The following is a 5,711-nucleotide window of genomic DNA, read 5'->3' on the forward strand; positions in this document are numbered from 1 at the left end:
GTTCTTTCTTCATTCTTGTGTCTTTAGCTTTTGTTGTGTCTCTTTCCGGGTTTTTCTAGTCAAAATGAGACTCATCACTCTCTTCTTCTTTTTCTTCAATCAGCTCTGTGACTTGATCTGGTGGTCTTGTATAAGCAACTACCTCAAAAATCATTGGCGTTGAAACTGGAGGTTTTGAATGGTTTTCTTCTTTTTCCAATTGCTCTTCAAGTTCTTTATGCTCCATGAACATTGTGTTTCCTTGCTTCACCAGATTTTCCTTAGCACAAGATGGCAAAGGAAGAGGTGGTCGATACAGCTCAACAGCAGAAAAATCATAATCTTCTTTTATTGCCCACGACGTGGCATTATTGCCTCCACGTCGTGCCGACTGGGAAGCTTCACGATACCCTTTTTCTTCTTCTTTCTTTTTTACTTCGAGTGACTGATTAGACTCCTCTTTAAGGTCCTTCATATGCACCAATTCATCTTCTTCTTCTTCTGTATCAATGCCCATGGCTTGAGCATTTTGGATTGACTCGATTTTTCGTGAAGGTGAATTTGGTAGCTTTTCTTGTACAAGCCTGGTTAATTGCACCACTTGCGTACAGATACTTAACATATATTCTTTTTGTTCTCTAAGTATTGCGTTTGTAGCATCATGTCGTTTTTCGCTAGCTTCCATTAATCTGAATATCATTGACTCGAGAGCAGATATTTTCTCTGATTGGACTTGCTCAATTTGGTAGAGATCATACTTAAGTTCTTGAATTTCTTTCACATCTCATTCTCTCTTGTACTCCACCTCACAATCCCTTGTTAACTGAGGTCCTCCACAAGCTCCACATCTTTCATGAATTGATCCACCCATTTTTGTGATCTTTTCTTCCATTGCGTCGAGCTTTGCAATTATTGCACTAATGGTATCTTTACCTCCATCTTTACTTGACTTTCCTCTAGTGAAATCCTCCTTTGAGTTATGATACTCTCTTGAATGCTTAGCGAATTCTTCAATCAAAGCTTTATTTGTTGTTGGATTCTTCTTTGTCACGGTCCCTTGCAAGTCTAGAAGTTGGCGAGTGCACACATTGACTCCATCATAAAATATCGAGATTTCTTGTTGCACATTGAAGTCATGTTGAGGGCAATGTAATCTCTTGTAACGTTCCTAAGCTTCGTATAATGATTCCCCCTCTAATTGTTGAAAATTCTGGATGTGTCTTTTAAGCTTTGCTACTTTTGAAGGAGGAGTAAACTGGTTGATGAACTCAGTCTTAAATTCAGCCCATGTCGTGATTGCTCCAAAGGGAAGTGATTTTAACCATTCCTTAGTTTCTCCCTTCAATGTGACTGTAAAAATTCGAAGCATCACTGCATCTTTATTCACATTTGGTGCATTAAAATAATGTGAAATCTCCACCACCTCTTCTATATTCTCATAAGCATCCTCGTGCTCCTTCCCATAAAAAGGTAGATCTTTTAGCATGCCAAGAATATGTCCCGGTAGTTCAAACTTTGTAGTGGCTGGGATTTTTTGATGGATTAAGACCCCATTTGTTGTCGTTCCTTATATGTCGCTTGTACTCTTCCATTGACATGGTTGTGATGTCCCCTATTTTCTTCATGCTAAGATAAAACTAGAAAAACACGCGTAAAAGGAACAAAAAACAAATAAACGAAAAACTAACTTAAGCGAGACCAAGACATGGTGAAGTTTACCACGACGTGGTTGCGTCACAGAGAGAAAAAATAAAACTAAAATAAAAAAATGAAACAAAAGTAACTTTTTGTGGTTTTTACCCCATAAAAAGGATCGAATAACTAAAAGCAATAAAAATAATAATCAAATAAGTCGTTCCCCGACGACGGCGCTAAAAACTTGATGTGCACAGATTTTACCTATCTAGTTTTAAATTTATAATCTAACAAACTTATACTAACTATGCACCTATAGGTAGTGTACCTACTCAGATTATAGTATAGCTTGGGTAAGTCGGGTGTCGATCATAGGGAACGGTATTTAATTAATAAAATAATTACTAAAAGCTAAACTAAGAAAAATAACTAAAAGTGGGGGTTTTATCTGATTTTACAAGTTCAGAAAAACTTAAGCACTCAACTAGAAACGATTATAATCAATATACTAAAACACTTTCGTTTTGTTTCGAATCCACCTTTTTCCTATGGTTAGTTCTTATTTATGGATTAATGAAGTTGGTTCACAAGTTATTGTAATTAGCAATTTAAGTCCAAATTTACTAATATTTTCACCAATTCATGAGCTACCTTGTATGGTCATACACAGGCAAAACACAAAATTAGTTATTCATTATACATAGGCTATGTAAGATTTATCTAAGCAAACACCATTATGCTCACAATTATGTTCTCCAGCACATCTAAATTTGTTACTTTCATTACTTATCTAAGATTTGGTCGATCCTAGCTCTAGCAATTTAATGGTTACTAAATTACTAGGTAATCAAGTTCATGTAATTTAAAGGTCACTAAGCTACACTGCACTTGAAATTAAGCAACAAAGTTACAAACTTTAACATGGTAGGAAATAATAATCAGACACATGCATAAACCAAATTCATATAATCCATAAAGTAAGAAACTAACTCATAGTTTTAGGTTTCATCTAACTAAACGAAAGCAAGGATTTTTATCCCATAATCACAATTGGAAAACACATAAACATAAGGGAAACTATACTAATCATGATTAAACTAAGCAAACCGAATGTGTAGATGTGAATCTTTGTTCTAATCTCTTTATCCTTTGATCTCTAGTTGAATTCTGCCCTCAAAGGGGTCTTGGAAGGGTATTTTTTTTGTTAATAGTCGCAGCCTTCAACCCTCTCTCCTCTGGAATCGACCTAATGTCTGAGATATATATAGTTACCAAAAATCTCGACACCACAATGTGGTAAAGGCACCACGTCGTGGTCCTCAAGTTTATCTCGTATTCTCCAAGTCGGCGTCAAGAATCGCGAAGATTTCATTCACCACGTTGTGGTGGTTGAAAATCAGACTTTTATCAACACATTAAAGTCATACAAAATTGTGTCTAGTTTTCAGATCATTTTGAATCTCGTCAATCGGAGTTACGAGTCATGAGATATGGTCAAAATACTGACGAGGGGTCAAGTTGTCAAACAACATCTTTCTTGTGTCTTCTTCTTGCCTAAGCTCGCATTTTCCTGCTTCCAGCTTCCATGTTGCTTTCAAGCATGTCTTTTATGCTACATAACAGATATTAAACATAATAAGTACCTTTTGTTCTATAATAAGTGATAGTTAGTTTTGCTTACTTCTTTTTATAGTTTATTTTAGCATATTTCATTCTTAATTTAGATAATTTCCATGCATATTTTCCCTTTTGTTATTTCATGACTACTTTGGGTACTTTCGAATCTTGTGAGCATAATTGCAGGTTTTTGGGTCTAGCGGAGCGGGAGTGTTCGGGACGTATGGGAAGCGATGAGATTTGGTAGACAAAAAGGATGTTAGGCTTGGTGATTGTGGAGATGATGCATGGAGCATGCTTGATGATTATTAGAAGGCTTGGAGAGAAATAAACATTTAAATTTGCAAGATGCGGGAGTGTATTCAAGCATGCATAGATTATTAATCGGGCGAGTTTACGAGCTATGAATCATTTGGAGAAGCCAAATTGGGCTTAAATTGAAGAAAACTTGAAGAAAAATGGGCTAGGAGCTGATTGGGCTCGCACTGGGCCAAGTGGGCTAAGCTATGGAGGCCCAAAACCTCAAAGATGCTACATTCAGGGACCACCCGCGCAACCCACCCGCGCAAAAGCACGCGGGTCGCGCAACCTCCTGTAGGGGCAGTTTCGGAAATTCTTCTTTTGAGCTATTTGAGGAAGGTTGGTGCCCATCTTTTGGAGACTCTTGGACATCCGATTTTTGGAGATTCTCTCTGGAGTTTTGAAGACTTTTGAAGGCCAAGAACACTTGAAGAACATCATATTTTTACCTCTTGATTCTTGCTTAATGTTTGGTACAATCTTCTCTAACTTTGTTTCTTTGGGTTTAGCCATGCTTGGCTAAACTAATCTTGGTTGACTTTTGGTTAATCCTTTGAACTTTTGTTGAATGTTGAAGAATCCATGAACATGTTCTTAAATCTTTATGGGAATGTTTTGTGTTTTAACATCTTATCACTACTTGTATGTTTTAGTTCATGAGTTTAAATGTGTTTGTGGTGATTAGTTGGCTAATTTCTTGATTAAGTAAAGGATCCTCAAATTAGCAAGCAACAAATGATTTTTGTGTTGTTTTTGCTTCACACAATCATAAAAACATTTCCTCCAACATTGTGGTGAAAGCATTTGACCCCTCTTGGATTTGGTGACTTTTTGGTTCTTAATGCTAGTTGACTTTCACTAATTACATGCTATTTGGAATTAGTGACTTTGACTAAGGAAATTGTTATGAGCTTCTCTAGCCATTTCAACAATTAAGAAAAGTCTAGGTAATCTCAAGCTCCTTGGATTACTATAGCCAAATTAAGGATTTAAATCAAAGTATTGCACCATTGGATTCTAATGATATGTTCATCAAAAGTCAAAGTGAGGAAACTTTAAGTCAACCATCTCTCCCTTATTGATTTTACATCAAACTCTTATTTTTGTTGCATTTGTCTATTTAAATCATAGTTAATTCTAGTTTGTTTCAAGTATTTCAAAACACCAAAACCCCCCATTTTATTTTTATTGTCATTTTACAAGTATTTTTACAAAGAGATTTTTCATAGAGTTATAAATTGAACCAATCTCCGTGGATTCGATCCCTTTACCACTATACACTATTTTAGTGTGTAATATTTAGGGTTATCATTTGTGTTGGCCTCGACAACCACCAATAAGCATAATTATAGCTAAAAGTATTGAGATATGATGTAATATATATATATATATATATATATATATATATATATATATATATATATATATATATATATATATATATGGATATGCACATATCAGTTCACCACGACGTGGTAAGGGATACCACCTCCTGTTGTCATAACAAAAACGAAAGAAAAATATGAAATTACTAATCTAACATCGTAAGGCTTAAAGCTCACGTCGTGAGTTTGGATATTTAGAAAAACCAACTAATACTAAATATTAACTTTTTGTAGGTTTAACCCCACAAAAAAGATCGATTAACCTAAAGCAATTAAATTAAAAACTAAAATAGTCGTTCCCCGCCAACGATGCCAAAAATTTGATGTGCGTAATTTATACCTTCTAGTTTTACCAACTATCTACTTACTATTACGACTCAAGGCAACGTACCTTTTCGCAAATAATATAGCACTAACATTCAGGTATCGAACACAAAGAACGTAATTAATTAACTAATTTAACTACTAAAATTTAATCTAAAACAAGCAAAAGTTAATTGGGTTTTTATTCGATTTTGCAAGTTCAAACAAACTTAATAATTTAACTATTAAATTCAATCAATTACTAAAAACACTTATGTTTAGTTCGAATCCACTTCTCCTCTATGGGTAACTACTAATTATTGATTATTAAAGTTGGTTACCAAATTTTATATTATTAGTAATTTAAGTCCAAATTTACTAATGTTTCACTAATTCATGTAAAACTATGTATGATCACACATAATCAAACACAAAATCAGTTATGGATTATGAATGGAGCTATGTAAGATTTATTAAAAAAAACAAAATTAT

The 5,711-nt window shown here is 34.5% G+C and overlaps 1 pseudogene; it reads left to right on the forward strand.

The window, feature by feature from the left end:
- Nucleotides 1–1,109: 1,109 nt before the first annotated feature.
- Nucleotides 1,110–1,210, forward strand: LOC145090903 (small nucleolar RNA R71; annotated as a pseudogene).
- Nucleotides 1,211–5,711: the final 4,501 nt, after the last annotated feature.

The sequence above is a fragment of the Lactuca serriola genome, chromosome 2 (genome assembly GCF_051521515.1).
Source record: "Lactuca serriola cultivar US96UC23 chromosome 2, Lser_US96UC23_V15, whole genome shotgun sequence".
Classification (NCBI taxonomy): Eukaryota; Viridiplantae; Streptophyta; class Magnoliopsida; order Asterales; family Asteraceae; genus Lactuca; species Lactuca serriola.